Raw genomic sequence first — 18,073 nt, forward strand, 5'->3', positions numbered from 1 at the left:
ATGACTCGGACTCGACCCTCTGCTCGTGACTTGGACTCTGACTTGACTCGGTGGTGAATTGAAAATGACTCGACTTGACTCGAGTCAAAACTATAAAAGTGAGCTTGACTTGTGACTTGGTTACAACCCTGCTAGGGATCCCTCATGAGGCAGTATTTATTGATATTATTTGCTCTAAAATTGTCCTTTACCTTAAGAAAAGATTACCAGCATGCTTGTTTTCTCTGTGAAACGGTCAGAATAGCTTGTGTAGTGTACTGAAGAAAACAGCCAAAACCTTCTTTTTGGTTTCGTGACATCTTTATTGGCGAGACAAAAGATGATTCTAGATATCGACTATCAGTTTAAAAATATCTTTTCCGGCATTTAACTTGGTTATTGGGCAATTCTTTCTTCATAATTGCCGATTTCAGAGTGGAAAGTATCAGGGCTGTGGAGTCGGAGTCGGAGTTGGTGGAGTCGGAGTCGGAGTTCGCCTAATTTTCGCTTGATGGAGTCGACGACGGAGTCGGAGTCGTGAAAACTGTCGTGGAAAAAATACTGACTGGAGTCGGAGTCGCAAGTTTGTGAAAATGACCCTGACTTCGACTCCGACTCTGACTCCAACTTCTTTATCATGAAAACAATTTCTTTCTAAGGTACCTTTAAATTACTAATAATAACTATAATAGGATTTTTATGTACTGTGGCGACACCATGCGGCACCACCACTGCGGTCATCGAAGCGGAGACGGACTTTCAGCATTCCCGTGGCCACTTACTGGCCACGGATAATTTCGTGGCCGGCCACAGATATTCCGTGGCCGGCCATGAAAAGTGCTATTCTGTGGCCGGCCATGGTGATTTTCATGGCCGGCCATGAAATTTCCATGGCCGGCCATGTCAAACTCATTCTCATGGCCGGCCATGACTAAATTTCATGGCCGGCCATAACCAAATTTCATGGCCGGCTGCAATATATCAAGTTAGTATCGATGATAAGTACTGTATGTGGCCCAATCGTGGTCAAATGCATGTTCAATTATGTTCTATTATGGGCGTACAGTAAATAGAACTAGGTGAGAGCGAGAGTTTAGCTCAGTTTATATGCATTTTCACCCGAAATACCAGAAGATAGCGATGCAATGAACCGATAGGAAGAAGATGAAACGATCTGGAATAGTCTCTATACATCAATTAAAAACACAAAAAATGATGTAAAGAATGCATTAAAAAGGAGGACATCCGCTAAATGAAACAGGAAATAATGGTATAGAAAGCTAGAAGCGATATGATGACATTATCAAAACTGGTAACTGGTAAGTGTTGATTTGTATCTTTTTTTTATAGAAATAGACCTGAATATTCGGCTGACACTCGTCACAGCTAATCGTATGCAACTGCATAGAATTGGAAAAAGCAATGCATACCAGATATTTGTCAGAAAATATATATAAGTTCCCCCGAAGCTGTGAGATTCACATGACATTCTGTGACCGGCCACAGAACAGATCAGTGCTCGCTGTGGCCGGTGCTTCCCCCTTTCTGATATTTATTTTCAACCGTAAGATGTGCAATGTGCATTGTGCAGTTGCAATCGAATGTACAGTTAGTTTTATTTTGTAAATTTGCAAACCAACGATTAAACAATATGATGATGATAATGTCCTTCATTTTTCGACCATGTTTATCGTTTATGATGAGTCTGCGATGCGAATAAGTAACACATATATTTGATCATGCAGTTTAAGGATGTTTGTAGGTGTAGTTTAAAATCTTTCGTGGATTGTCCTGACGAATTGATGAATAATACAATACTGTACTGGGAATTTGTCTTAATTCACTGCAGATGTTTCGATTTACGCTAAAGTAGACTCGACTATATACCTCCTTGAATGCATAATCTATGTTTCATCGAGATACTGGATCGGTCAATATGCGGTCATTACCTGTTTCCTTGTTTTCAATACTAAATACCGTAATCAAAGTACCCGAAGGAAACAATTAGGGAATCATAGAACCAAGAATATGTGGAAAATACTGTTTCAAGTTCCATGAAAGCTGTGAAATCCACATAACATTCTGTGGCCAGCCACAGAGCAGCTCGCTGTGGCCGGTGCTTCCCCCGATCTGATATGTCTTTCCAACGCTAGGACATGTAGTTGCAAACAATTCCATAGTTTGTTATCTTTCGTATAGCTGAATAGCTGTGAATTGGATAATGCCAGGCTGATACAATTCTTCCTTTCTGTATCAGGTCTATGATGAGTCCGCGATATACGGTTATATACATATTTGATTATCGTACTGCTATACAGTACACACGACGTTCGAGATCCTCAACATCAATGGAGCTTGCACTCATTTGCACGATGAGAATTGTGTCGATGAATCTATGAATATTTCTATGCTGTAGCAGCACGTGAACTTAACACACTGCAGATGTGCTGTAGATGTAGAATAAAGGCAACGATGTAGTCTATAACCTACCGGTAATATTGGTAAAATGTCGGGCTTTGTTCCCAGAAACTTGATTTTGGTCACTTTTCCGATCCTATATAATTTGTATGTATAATGTATATTGTATATCCACCTTGGTGCCGTTCTTCCAGGTTGAAACAAATAATGTACGAATGAGATGCATGTCGCAGTCACTAACGATGCCGTGTATGCCAGAGGATACTTGATTATTTGGGTACAAAGATCGTTTTGTATCGCATGTCGTTGTTAGATCAAGCTGCGTTAACCGATGTGGTGGGCATAGGACGTAAATGTGCCTGTTATATAATTAAATTACTGTTATAATAATAGATAACTTCAGATACTTGGCGTCATCTAATGCAGCATGATCGATCGATGCGACATCAAATGCAGCGCCATCGATCGATGAGAAAATGCCCATACCAAGCCTGCGAATTGACCATTAGGCATGATATATTTGTGGTTGATGCAGGGAACAATGTGCAATCCAGCGAACAATCTTGATGACACAGACAAGTCCCAATCGTTCATTATAATTCGACATTTGAATGCAGTGCAAATACTTATCGCCGTGTAAAGGTGCATCTGGTCTCTCGTGCCCTTGGGTGTTTTCAGTGAAAAGCATGTACTGGACACATTGCATTCATGCAACTACTTGTATATGAATTGTGAATGATTGTAATCATATTTTCAATTGCTTCAGATTTTGTAAAATTGTTAACGGAATAAACAAACTTTTTGTAGCAAAATATGACGGTATCTTTATGTAGAAAAGGAAGGAGGGGCAGGGAGTCAGATTATCTACGTTTGCATCACTAAAGTAATGGGCTTGGGCGATGGAGATGCGAAGAAACTGCAAGGCTATCGAGTCTGCGCCACGGTTTTATCTTTCCACGCAATCCCATTGCGTTGATCGCCTGGCGTGGAAGCTTGCGGACACCAGTTTTAATGCAAAGACGTTTGTCTGACCGAGCAATAAGATGTACGCAGTATTCTCATACATTACTCTATCAAATAATTATCTAGATTCCTAGAAAGTTCAATGAAGGTATGTTTCGGTGTTAGTTTACAACGCGCTCCTTCCCAGAGTACTTTTTCAATAGTCAGTGGGAATTACATTCATTTCTACAACGAACAGAGAAGGTAACAGGTGTAAAGTCGTGCAAATTTTGAACCCATCCCTAAACTACTCAGTAAAGGTGTAATGTAACTTAGGTAGGCCATACGTGCGATAATATAGTGGAAGTCGTCTATACAAACCTTACCACCTGCAAGTTCGTATTGCAAATGGAGAAGATCTACTTGATTATTGTCATATTGGATGCAAAGGGCGGATTTTGATCCAACCAGATGTGCCAAAATCACGAACTGGCCATGCACTCGTGGCCGGCCACGATGATTTGTTATGGCCGGCCATGAAATTCACTTCGGCCGGCCACGAGATATTCGTGGCCGGCCACAAAAAAATCTGTGGCCAGTAAGTGGCCACGGGAAAGCTGAGACCCCTACTGTCGAAGCGTACAGTGCTTTCGTTTATTTTCATGTCGCTTTATATATAAAGCCGTTGATTGTGCTTTTGGTCGGTTCGCTCAAGTGCTGCTTACAATAAACTTGTTGCCCGCTTAACTGGTGACCCCGCGATCCAGAGAATTCTGGATAGTTCACGCTGCAAAATGAATCCAGAGAATCAGGCAGGTTTAGATACACCAGCGGAGAATGCAGTGGCTATCAAGCTTCCTGACTTTTGGGCCGCTCAGCCGCGCACCTGGTTTTGCCAGGCCGAGGCCCAATTCCAGATTCGACGAATCACAACAGACAGCACAAAGTTCTACTACGTGGTCTCAGCATTAGACCAGGAGACAGCAAGTCGACTTGTCGATATTTTAGAGCAGCCTCCACAGGAGAACAAATACACAGCAATAAAACAACGCCTTCTTGACACTTTCGACATTCCACGACAAGAGCGCGCAGCGAGACTAATTAGCATACCGCGTTCGAGCAATCGTAAGCCTTCCGCACTCATGGACGAGATGCTCTCTTTACTGGGTGATCATCAACCGTGTTTACTATTCGAACACCTCTTCTTGCAGCATATGCACGAGGATATTCGCCTCGCACTCGTCGAGCAAGATATCACAAATCCTAGGGAGTTGGCCAAGCGAGCCGACTTGCTATGGCAAGCACGTAGCACACACGCGGAATATGCGATTGACATATCAAAAAAGCGCCCAAAACAAGTTAATACAGATAGCAGCAGTACTTATGCGGACATGTGCTACTATCACAAGACTTTCGGCGACAAAGCACGCAAATGCTCTCCTCCTTGTTCCCATCAGGGAAACACTATGACCGGTTGCCCTTGATGGCTGGAGCAACCGGTCAACATTCTAGCCTTTTTTTAGTGCACGATCTCGTCTCCCGAAAAAATTTTCTCATAGACACCGGCGCGGAAGTTAGTGCACTACCGCCTACAAACTACGAACGCCGATTCAACGAGAAACGCGCTCCGTTGCAAGCAGCTAACGGCAGCATAATAACCACATACGGTCACAAAAACGTGACGCTCAACATCCCCGCGGGGACATTCACATGGAAGTTTATCCTGGCCGACGTCTCTCGACCACTCATCGGAGCCGACTTCGTGCGCGCCCATCATTTGCTGATCGACATGCACAAGCAGCTTCTTATCAACCCAAATCAGCGCAAAACCTACCCAGTGAGCAGGTACGCTCAGCCTGCACCACAGCTGAACACGATAGCTTCTCCGTATGACAAGCTCCTTGCCACGCACCCCCAACTGTCGGTACCCAAGTTCTCTTCGTCGTCAACGAGACATGGAGTAGAACACCACATAGTGACTTCAGGACAGCCAGTACACGCACGGGCAAGACGTCTTCCACCAGACAGATTAGCTATTGCCAAAGCGGAGTTTCAACGAATGATGAGTTTGGGAATTGTCCGGAGATCATCCAGTCCTTGGTCGTCACCTTTACACATGGTTTCGAAATCATCAGGGGGCTGGCGACCCTGCGGGGACTATCGGCGTCTAAACGCTGCAACAACACCAGACCGTTACTCCATTCCGCATATCCACGACTTCACCGCTCGCTTAGCGGGGAGTCGCATATTTTCGAAAGTTGACCTCGTCAGAGGATACCACCAAGTCCCGGTAGCACCCGCCGACATTCCCAAAACCGCGGTTATCACACCTCTTGGACTATTCGAGTTCCTTCGCATGCCATTTGGTCTAAAGAATGCTGCCCAGACGTTTCAACGACTAATGGACACCGTCTGTCAAGATTTGCCATTCGTGAACGTTTATCTTGATGACATCTTGGTGGGTAGCCCGAACTTCGAGACGCATCTCGAGCATCTTCGCACTCTCTTTCAGAGACTGTGCGATCACGGCTTAGTGATCAACAAACAGAAGTGCCAATTTGGGAAGGACAAGCTTGAGTTCTTGGGTCACATCGTGGACCACCGAGGAATCGAACCCTTGCCCACCAAAGTAGACGCAATCACGCAATTTCCGCCGCCCAAAACCCTCAAGGCTCTGCAAGAATTCAACGGGATGATTAATTTCTATCACAGATTCATCCCTGCAATTGCCGACATCATGAGACCACTTTATCGTGCGCTGGCCGGCAAGCCACGAAACTTAGTCTGGGGCCCCGAGCTAGAAAAAGCTTTCAATGCTGCGAAGGAAGCGTTAGCCAACGCAACAATGTTGCACCATCCAAGATGCGCTGCTAACACCGCCCTCACTGTCGACGCTTCACAAACGGCAGTTGGGGGAGTCCTAGAACAACTGGTCGACGGGGAATGGTGTCCCCTTGCCTTTTTCAGTCGGCAGCTTCGTAATCCGGAGACAAAATACAGCGCTTTCGACCGAGAACTTTTGGCGCTACATTTATGCATCAGGCATTTCCGATATTTCCTAGAGGGGCGCCCTTTCACAGCTTTTACAGACCACAAGCCACTCACCTACGCATTCACAAAACCTTCGGAGCCTTGGTCAGCACGACAACAGCGGCACCTTTGCGCGATTTCCGAATATACCACTGATGTCAAGCATATCAAAGGAAAAAACAACACCGTCGCGGATGCACTTTCGAGACCAACGATCGCTACTACCGGCCAACCGCCGATGCTTTTAGACCTAAACCTCGAAAACTTAGCTAAAGCCCAAGAAACCGACGAGGTACGGGCTTATCGCACTGCGGTTACAAACCTACAGCTCAGAGACATTCCTATCGGAAACTCTGCAGTCACGCTGCTATGCGATATCTCCTGCGGACAACCTCGTCCCGTGGTTCCCAAACCTTGGAGAAGGAAAGTTTTCGAAACAATCCACGGTTTGTCACATCCGTCCATTCGCATAACGAAAAAACTCGTGAGCTCGAAATTCGTTTGGCACGGTATGCAGAAAGAAGTGGGGTTGTGGGCCAAGCAATGCCTGGCGTGCCAGCGTTCAAAAATACATCAGCATGTTTCTTCGCAGGTTCAAGATTACCCAACACCCTCGGCGCGCTTCAGCCATATAAACATTGATCTGGTAGGCCCTTTGCCTCAATGCCAAGGCAAAACCTATTTACTTACAATAGTCGACCGATACACTCGTTGGCCAGAAGCGATCCCAATTGAAAACTCCACAACTATCACGTGCGCCAAGGCGTTCATATTTCATTGGATTTCTAGGTTTGGTGTTCCCTGCCATCTGTCTTCCGATCGTGGGCCCCAATTTACATCGGAATTGTGGTCAGCAATCAACGAACTTTTAGGTATCGAACTTCACCGCACTACATCTTTCCATCCACAAGCAAACGGTTTGGTGGAACGGTTTCATCGGCATCTGAAAAGTGCGTTAATGGCTCGGTTGACCGATGCAAACTGGGTCGACCACCTTCCGTGGGTTCTGCTCGGGATCCGGACCGCTCCCAAGGAAGATCTAAAGACTACATCAGCCGAACTGGTTTACGGGACTACACTCAACGTACCTGGCCAGTTTATCTCCCCGGAAGCCACACAAGAAGCAGAAAAGTTTATGCCGTCGCTGCGAGAAACGCTTCGCAAGTTACTGCCTACGTCAATGTCCAGGCACGGCAATACACGAGTATTAATTCCAAATTGTTTGACAGATTGCAGTTACGTGTTCGTGCGGCGAGATACACACAGACCTCCACTGACGAAACCGTATGACGGTCCCTTCAAGGTCCTCGAAAGGACCACAAAGACATTCAAGCTTCAAGTTGGGGGAAGGGAAGAGACGATTTCTATCGACCGTTTGAAACCGGCGCACGTGGACCTCTCCATGCCAGTTCCGGTAGCTCAACCGAAGCCACGAGGAAGACCACGACGTCACACTCGGCCTCCGCAACGTTACCAGGCCTGAACTGCCCGCTTCTGGAGGGGGCTATGTGGCGACAACATGCGGCACCACCACTGCGGTCATCGAAGCGTACAGTGCTTTCGTTTATTTTCATGTCGCTTTATATATAAAGACGTTGATTGTGCTTTTGGTCGGCTCGCTCAAGTGCTGCTTACAATAAACTTGTTGCCCGCTTAAGTACCATCAATCCCTGTTTTAGTAACAATACAGATCAGGGGCGGCCAAACCTTGCCCCGCAGGTCAAATATGGCCCGCGAGAAGGTTTTGTGTGGCCTGCGAGGAAATTCGATATAACATCAGGTAAAATTGCAAGGCAATTTTCAATTTTACCTAATTCGGATGGTTCCTATCGGACGACTAAAGTAAGGTCATCAACATTCAAGTTGCCCGCGCAATGGTTCGTAAATCTCATGTTGCCCTTTGGTCGAAAAGGCTGCCCCCTGACATAGATAGAATTGGATATAATTTGCAAATTGCGATTCCGTTGCATGAAGGAAGGAAGAAGCAATATGCATCTTCACGATGCAGTCTCAAATTGATGCAATTTTTGGAATTATACCATGATATTGTGACAGAGCAAATATATCGCCTGGTTGTAAAATTGATGTAAATATAACCAAACGCTTCTTCCCACTTGACAAAATGGAAAATATTTGTAGTGTAGCTTAGCTGCTTGGGTCGAACAAATGATTAAGAAAGACTGCAAGTCCTAGTCCTTGATTACTTGACTAAGTACATGTAGACTAGACACATGCTATTTGACTACTTCCTAAATTTCGTTTATGACCAATGTCTATTGGTAGGGAGAGTGTGTATGTTCGCAATCAGTACAGCGTGTAACGAGAAAATTAGTAAGATGCATCTTTGTAATAGTTGCTGACTCATACATAAGAGCAACACTTCGATTATTTTATCTACATTTTAAGTATAGGATGGGCAATATGTCGTGTTTTAATGATACATACATATTAGGTTATTAGAGAGTCCATGTTACAAAAACTGATAAAATGAAAAAAGGAAGGATATTTAGAAAGGCAAACTTTCATGCATAGTGAATAATTCGAGCTGTGCCACAATGACACAATTTTGCATGCCATCGGTAATCATATGGTTGCATATGTTTATTGGTTATATGATAGTCATTTAACCGTCACTGTGGCATATAATTTTCATAGTAAATTGGTAATACTGTTGGAGTCGGAGTCGGTAGGTTTAAAGTCTCAGGAGTCGGAGTCGGAGTCGGTCCATTAAAAATGTGTGGAGTCGGAGTCGGAGTTGAAGTCGATAGTACAATTTACCGACTCCACGGCCCTGGAAAGTATTTCATTTTCGAATAGTCACCATTGTTTTAATGAGAGTGTCTAAATTAAGTTGAGTATCTTCTAAAAAAAAAGTCGTAATTTCTTCATCAATTAGCAATCTTTTATCCAAGTCCCACCACGGGCGAATGTTATGAACAAGTCGATACCTTCGAACCACAAGTCATCTCTCGTCATTGCATATTTTCAATCGCATTAAGTCAAGTCATCGATTTTCGACGTTGCTTCGGGTCAAGTCGCTCGATTTTTGGAGGTAACTCAAGTCAACTCAGGAGTCGAGTCTAGGGTTGCCAATTGCCATACGTCTAGAATTTCCCGGACATGTCCGGAATTTCACTTTTGAAGCTGCGTCCGGGATCAAATGCTGAAATATGCTTAAATGTCCGGAATTTTGAAGGCTTGAAGGTAACTGAATTTTTTTTAGTAAATCAACATAAACTATATCTTATATCTGGGAAGGTTTATGCTACTTGAAATTTTTCTTCTCGCTGCGCGCGATTTAGTGTCGCAGATATTGATTTTAATATGGGTACGACTGTCCTCGCAAAAACTACAGTAAAAATAAATTAAAACAACTATCATTTACTGTGATAAGGTAAAGCCGTTTCGATGCTATAGACAACGATAGTGGTTCTAAAGCTTGGGGTCGGTTGCCCTTCTCTGGGAATCTCGAAGATGCCGAACTCAATTAGCTTCCAACATAGGCCACTTGTAAGTATGTATCAAATTTTGAGGTGGGGCACGGAACATTTTCAAATTGGAAGCTACCATAAAATGTTGAAAACCACTAGATTTGCAACGTGTTTTCACGGACCGGCATTTCGGCTCATAAATAGTCTTATCCGTGTGACAGGAACATGACTTAGCGATGTATAATTACTTTATTTGCATTTTCAAAGTCATCATCTCCACCCGCTCTACCGCTAACTTTTATCACGTGGCTATTTTCTATAGTGATATATAGAAGAACCAATATTATTGACATAATTCATTCACGAAATGTATCAGGAGCTTCATGGGGGTATTGAATTGAATAGTATATTCAAAATTTACCAACCAGAGAGCACATAGAAACCACATGCATATAGTAAGCCAACAGAAGTTGCATCGATCACCCTGTGGTTGGCCCCAGACCAGTGTTTTTTGTGTCGGGAGTTGGTTTAAAAGTGCTGTTTCAGTCCTCGCTACAACACTCAACCACATATCTGCACCGATCTAATGGTAGAGCAGGGTTGTCAAACACACGGACTAGAGTCTAGACCAGGGGTGGGCAAACTACGGCCCGCGGGCCGCATGCGGCCCGCAACACCGTTTTTTGCGGCCCGCGATAGCCTCAATAAACGTTTGAGAAATATTGATTATGCGTAAAAAATCCAATTACTGCGAGTACTTGACTAAACTTCCTAATTTATGTCAACATGATAAGTTATATTCTTACCATAGTTTATTTTATTCTTTTATTGATGGCGCGATGACCGGACCTCGCGGACCATGTATTTTGAAAGCTTTTAATTGCTACACATTACAGAACGTGAATCGTAAATGACTTATTGGAACCAAAAGTGTGATTTTAGATTGGCAACACGAGCAAGTGTAATTATATATATGCTGTACTTGGATAAACCGATTCGCGAGTGTGTTAGATAGATTCGTTCTTTCTACGTGTAGAAGTATTTATACAATATTTATATATTGTAGGAGCGAATTAAAGGGGACATGGTTATGATGCTGTCAGACAGACTCAGATTTACAACCAGTTCCAAGAATCTGGAAAACCGACTTTCATCCCTAATTTTGACAATGAGGACGACCAGCATATAAATTTTCGTCAATATTTCTGAAGCGTGTACGTTATCATCAAATCAATATTTGGTTTGTTTTAAATATAGCCTTTAAATCATTTATATTATTTCCAGGACCGGTATGGCACTTCATCAGCCCCCAAACTTTGGTTATGGGCCCGTATAGGGGGATAGACCGCTATACATTTTTACCGCTACTTATCAGCGAGATTTCTTGTACTGTTTAGCAGTGCGTCAGCTTGTATCGCCAAAACGCTTGAGGCGCTAAAATATCTATAGTTCATGATTGAATCGGTCAATATGATCGGCAATTGCATATATATTGCGATCAATCTTTTTCTCCTCTCTGCTCTCGTAATCAGATTTACCGGTGAGTGTGGTGTCTTGGAAAATGGAGGGCCCGTAAATAATAATTGAACATATTCGGGCGGACTCGTTGGTATAATGATTTCGTTACATGACGTTATTTCATGACCTCATGTCTGCTATACCAAAGATATTGCAATCGCCCAAACGTTCTCAACTAAAAGACGCAAAGGATTTCAAATTGGTATTTCTTCACTGGGAAATAATTTTTCTTTCCAAGATGGCATTTGTCTTGTGGGGTTCAGATTGCCATGACAGGAGCATTCGGCGCCTGTCATTTAGACGCCGATGGACAATTAAACATATATGTATGTATTGTATATATATCGAAGTCTTCGGTCAGCATAAGGGCAATTCTTTTCGGCCAAGTCTTTATCGCTGCCCGTCGTTCTGGCCCACTTCTCGGAGTCGCATGTTATATGGCTTGAAACTTCATATGTCTTGCTTGGTGCGTCATGGCGCAGTTATGACCGACGCCGAAATTCCCATTTCTATACATCATGTGTATTTTTCTTGGCGGAAGAATACCCACTAACCAAAATATTTGGCAACATTGAATCGCGCAAAGCGCGAAAAAATTATGAAAAAGTTGCATAAATTTAAAAAAAAACTCCATAACTTATGTTAATTCCCGAAATCATTTCGGGCCCCTTCGAGCTCACCCACCCCCCAATTGGGGGGTTTTGGTGCGACAGTTACGGTACTGATTATTTCCATGTTATCGGTCACTATATAATCAAATAACAATATTGAATATTGGCTTAGTATCCCAATTTTATTTGGTGCGGCCCACGAATGGATTCAAATGTTGAAGGCGGCCCGCGAGCTAAAAAGTTTGCGCACCCCTGGTCTAGACCAAATGAGAATACCGACCCTAGCAATCACCGGAGCTCAATTTCGAGACGGCCAATCTAGTTAATTCACGACGTGTGTTAAAAAATCCACTGATATATACAAGCAATAGGCAAAGCATTGCCAGTGTGACATCATGTATGTTTATTGTTCATGCCTCATTTTATTACCCGCTAGGATGCGCTAAGGAGTATCCGGAATTTGAGTCACGAAAATATGGTAAACTTTGTCGAGTCACAAGTCGCGTCAAGGTGAGGCATGATTACAACTCATTGCATTTCGATAGCTGTTCAAATACAGATTTAGTCGCCTTCCATTCTGAAGCAACGAGCGATTATATTGATTTATATACGCATGCAAAAGGGCGCTGTATCGTTCACGCCCGTTAATTATAGAAGTACGTAACTGTAAGAATACCAAGCCCCAGAAAGATGAAATAAAAGGACATGACGCAATAAATTATACCCACTTGCACATACTCAAGATACATTTAAACTTGCTCAGTGCTGATATTGTTGACTAGCTATATAAACGTATTAACTATCTTCACTCTATTTCAATCTTACTAGAGTCTCGGTTAAGGTGAGTACTTAGCAGGTGATGACTGAGCGCTGAGCAGTTTATAGAACAGAGATGCATTCCTATAGTTTACTACTAGTTTACGACAAGAAATACTGTAAGCTCTGATCCCTTGTTGTTGTTGTTGTTGTTGTTTATTTGTGATCTAGAAATTGAGATTATTGAAAGACAGGATGCTCCCACAGGCCACAGCAGCGAATCGTGAACAATCCGAACATATTGAAAAGATACTGCGATTAGGTAAACACCGATTACTGCGGATCACTAGATATTGACTAGTAAATTTTGCTTCGAGTCAATTCACATTTTGCAAAGGTCGAGTTAAGTCAAGACAAGTCTTTTTTGTAAAGTGACTTGATTTATGTCAAGTTATACCATAGAGTTGACTCGAGTCATCCCAGATCTGTCAAAGGCTCATATCAAGATGATAACGCACCCAAACAGCATTTTCCCCTTCAGGCATGCCTGTTATAGGATGTTTAGTCATGTCATAGTGTCCTAAATGGTGTGGACACAGCGAGATTGAACGGCTCACTGCATTTGGGTTACATCATACTTTCTATTTGACCTATATTTTCATAATCAGTACAGCAGTAGCGTTTTATCAAAATTTAGCGCTCGGCAAGCCTGTCAAAAATGGACGTACAATTCCCCTTGGCCAAGTGGATAGTAACACGTAATCCAAATGCAGTGACCCGTTTAATCGCGCTGTGACCTCACCATTTATGACACCATGATATGACTAAACATCGTATAACAGGCATGCCCGAAGGGGAAAGAATGCTGTTTGGGCGCGTTATGTTCTTGATATGAGCCTTTGGCTCGAGTCAACTCGTCGCATTTTATTCCTTTTTCTAGAAATAGAGGACGGATTGCCAAAAAAGAAGACATTTAGACGTCCTCCGGGGACATTTTTAATCTATCGAAAAAAGAGGACAAATCCTCTTAAAAGAGGACGCATGGTAACCTAATATTGCCGCCATATTTCCAATTGTCATTCACAAAGAGTCATATAACTACGCCAACCAACATTTACGTCACAATTGGAGATCGGTGACGTTATCGTGGCACGATATTGAAATTATATCTACATGACAGTCGTCAAGTGATGTTATACCCCCCGAATTATAATCTGGCTGTGTCCTACATTTGAACATTGGAGCTGTTGAAAAATAACCTTTTTCAGGATTCCAGTCATTTACTCATTAAATTGTCAGGTTATCCTGAAAAACACTGCACACCAAATTTGGTTCAATTCTAGCAAGTATAAGCCTCCGCAGATCCAAATAAAAATTTCAATTTATTAGGGAAAATTAAAAAACAAACATTCAAATTTTTCTGTCAACCCCATGAAATTCAAGGACGATGCAAAACAAATTTGACTCAATTCCAACTAGTAGAAGTGGAATTATTTGAGTTTTTCATTGATAATTCTCGGATTATCCTCCAATGGTGTATAATTTGATTTTTTTTAATTTTTCCTAATAAATTAAAAATTTTAATTGGATCTGCGGAGACTTATACTTGTTGGAATTGAACCAAATTTGATGTGCAGGGTTTTTTAGGGCAACTTGACAATTAAATCAGTGAATGGCTGGAATACGAAAAAAAAGTAATTTTTGAGCAGCCCTATTGACACTTTAGCTTATAGCTACAGAGTTCGCGAATCTTTTGCAAGCTATCATTTCTAATTGTGTTTCCGTGACAGCAATATTACATTTGTAGAAAACTAAGGTAATTAAATTGTACACTAAAAGTGTGAAAATTGTGATTATTCTTCAGTGACACGTTTTTTTCTGAGTCTGTGGGTTCACAAGGAATTCGTGCAGCACGTGTGAAGGTATAGCCCAGGGCCGGCCAACCCGTGGCCCGCGAGAAGGTTTTGAGTGGCCCGCGAGGTACTTTCCGAAATTTCTAATTTTATCAAAAATGGATTGCACACATTGTGAACTTGTAAGGTCAACCAAATATTTGATGAGTTTGGCCGCAACAGTTGAGATGTGATGACTAAATTATCAGTTCCAACGCATTGGCCTATCCATGAGTCAGTCACATATTGTTAGATCTTCGTACACTATAAGAAAGCAGAATAATTTGCGATAGATTTATCAAAAGTAAAAATTTTCTACACGCTTCGCGCAATATGTTGTCACTTGATTTCTTGTTTTTAATATTGTTGCCCCTTTGTGAAAATGAGAGAATGCCTAATGTATCTGATTGAGTCTGACTATATTCGCGATTACGAGACAAAGTGTCGTTTAGCATATGCGACTTTGCGTTTGCTCTCGCAGAAAGACCATGAAACCTAGGCACAAAATGATTGACGCATGTTGGTCGAAACTTTCGATATCGGTATGTCCAGGCGCCGCATAGTCTAGTCCTCGCAGACTGAGCCCAGCGATATACAGCAGGCCCGCAATATAGTCACGTGACAATATTATTGGCCTATTGACTTCAAAAATTTTTCGCGCTTCGCGCGGCTAGTGGCCCGCGCAATAGTTCGGCAATCGAATGTGGCCCTTTGGCTAAAAAGGTTGGCCACCCCTGGTATAGCCACATCCCACATTATTTCGACTGCCAGCCACGCACGTTTTAATAAGTTCCTCCAAACAGGGTCAATAACTTCTGCGAGGGATAATATTGTAAACGGATATCATCTGGTTAAGTTCACTACAAATATTATCAAATTAATCTGCGGTAACTTAACGTACGGATTTGGGATGGTGTCATTAGTGTCAAAACTGTAGCGTCAGGTCGAAAAATTGTCAAAATGTTTACAAAGTCAAAAGGTTTTTGAAACCTGCATTTCGTTGTAATCGTAGATGTCTTCACTGTGAACTTCATTTGACAGTTCACATTGCATCTTGTAGCCTACATTTACTACTACAATAAATGCCTACCGTTGTAGACTGCCCATCGTCCGTTCATTGTGAATCATAAACGGTCAAATGTAACAAATGGGTTGACATGGTGTTATACTCAACTCAACGTACCGCAATATCCTAACTCAGTGGCGGGCAACTTCTCTAGTCGGCGGGCCGGATATAGGAAAATTAAATACTTGGCGGGCCGGATTGCTGAATCGATATAATATTCGCCCATTTATCCACGTATACAAGGAATAAATCGTAGTTAATGAATGAATTCAACGACAGTAATGTCACTTCAAAGCCATTTCTCGCCGATAATAACGAAGACAATGTGGATTTGAAAATGGCATTGTCACACAGGCGCCGTCATATGTGCTTTAAGCTGATCAATGAACACACGGTGCAATCACTAATGAAGATTTCAAGGCGTTCGATAAGCCAGGTACCCCAAATTTACCAGCATATCAATTCATTAGAATCGAGTAGGTGACGAGATAGCGTCGTTGTTCAACTGTGTGGCCTAATTAATATCGATATTGAATTCATGCGGCACGCGTCCTCCACGAAATTTGAAAAGTGGCCCGCGACCCGTTTTGAGTTGGCGACGCCTGCATAAGCGGTGTCTTACGAAAGCCTAGAAGTGTGCCGTGCTACAAGTCGGCGGTTACGGAATATAAAATAAGATATATCAGCCTGGTGTAAATGATCATTGTAGTCGACAAACACCATGATTACCACAAACGACATTAGCGCTGAGTACATCGTAAATGCCGATAATGCAAGTCTTCTCGCTTCGACGAACTTACACGTAAGCTCCACTCTCGCACGCTGCGGATACACGCATATAACAATATACAGTCACTAAAATTTGACGTAGTAAGCAAGTAATGAGAAATCCCGACAGACATTATCATGCAAGACGGAAAACTATCCGCGGGCCGGGCAAAATTCCTTCGCGGGCCGTATGTTGCCCGCCCATGTCCTAACTGAAGCAAGATTGCGTGGGCATTGGTTTTAATATCAAGAAGCACATGTTAAAAAATTGTGATGTAGACAACATTTTCAGAATGAAGCAACACGGTATGTCACCAGCAGTGTACGCACAACTTCAGCGTTGCCAGCCAACAGCGGCTGCTGTTGAACGTTCTTTCTCCATTCTTGGCAAGCTACTTAGTAAGGACACACTCTTGTAACCCGAGAATGTAGGAAAGTAGGGGAGAGTGGGTAGGTATGGGCCACTGTTGAGGTGTGGGCCACTGCCATATCTGGTGACTGTGACATTCCATATGGTTGCCAAGCTCTGTGATTGTTAGTAAAAGGCTCCAGACTCACCCATGTTACTCACGGTCATGAGGCCAGCAGAGTTTTTGACTCAGCTAGAGATATATAATTTTTTCGACCCAATGTAAATTTATTTGAAAATAGGGAATTTGGGTTTGAGTCCACATATGTGCATGTTTGGATTAGACTTATATATGGTGTGAAAGCTATAGAAATATGCTGTCCATAGAGTATAGTTTTAATGCTTTGTCAATCTCTCGGATCTTGAAATTATGGTAAGAATCCCCAAGATGGAGTGTTTGAGGTACGGGCCTTTTAGCAGGTTGGGGTATGGGCCGGCCCATACATCAATAGGCTGGGGTATGCGACAGCATAACATATACCTGAAATCAATATTTGATTGATCCTATTAAATATATTTATCTAGAGAATACAGAAGGTGTTGGTCTTATCCCTCCCATATACAATCACTTGAAAGTAAATCATGAAACCCATAAAAAGCCAGTTTTCAGAATCAGATCTGAGCTTGGCAATATGAAACGTTAAAGCATGGGAGGGAGAGAAGAATGCCTTCAGTACAAAATTGGTACAGCTACATTAAACAGTTATATGGAAAACCAGGGGATAAGTCTCACATGAAAAAGATTTCAAAATCGTTTTCCAATACTGTCTTTTATGACGGGGAGAAAAGTTTGTTGGCACAGTATGTCATCATATGCTCAAATACGTATCATGGTTTGTCACTCGCACTTAAATAAGAGATATAGCTGTGACATTTGGATTTGATGGGGTAGTTAAGGCGAAAGAAGCATGATTTGATAGTGATTTTCATGTTACATATCTTTAGTTATCTTGTTTCGTTATGCGTTATGGCTTTCAATCAATACGGGAATTGAAATATATGAATTGTCCACTTCCAGCCCAGCTTTATATCAGTATATACAAACTGTTGGTAACTGTGTCATGAGTTGAGGTTTGCAGGATATGAATGGCATTTATTGATTCAATACAGACAGCGGCCCATACCTCACTACCCCCCGGCCCATACCTCGGAGCCTATTTTTTACTTACAAAAATGATGTATTGTTACAAATTTTGATGTCACTTCCAAATACATGGGTATTTTAGCTTAATTCTACCAGTAATAGTTAGCCA

General features: G+C 42.4%; 1 long non-coding RNA gene across 12 annotated transcripts in view; it reads right to left on the reverse strand.

The window, feature by feature from the left end:
* LOC145435869 (uncharacterized) overlaps positions 1-18,073 on the reverse strand; it is a 284,669-nt gene that overhangs the window by 110,491 nt on the left and 156,105 nt on the right. The window lies entirely within an intron of this gene.

This window comes from Botryllus schlosseri, chromosome 3 (assembly GCF_051294905.1).
Source record: "Botryllus schlosseri isolate E-star chromosome 3, Bs_hap1, whole genome shotgun sequence".
Lineage (NCBI taxonomy): Eukaryota > Metazoa > Chordata > Ascidiacea > Stolidobranchia > Styelidae > Botryllus > Botryllus schlosseri.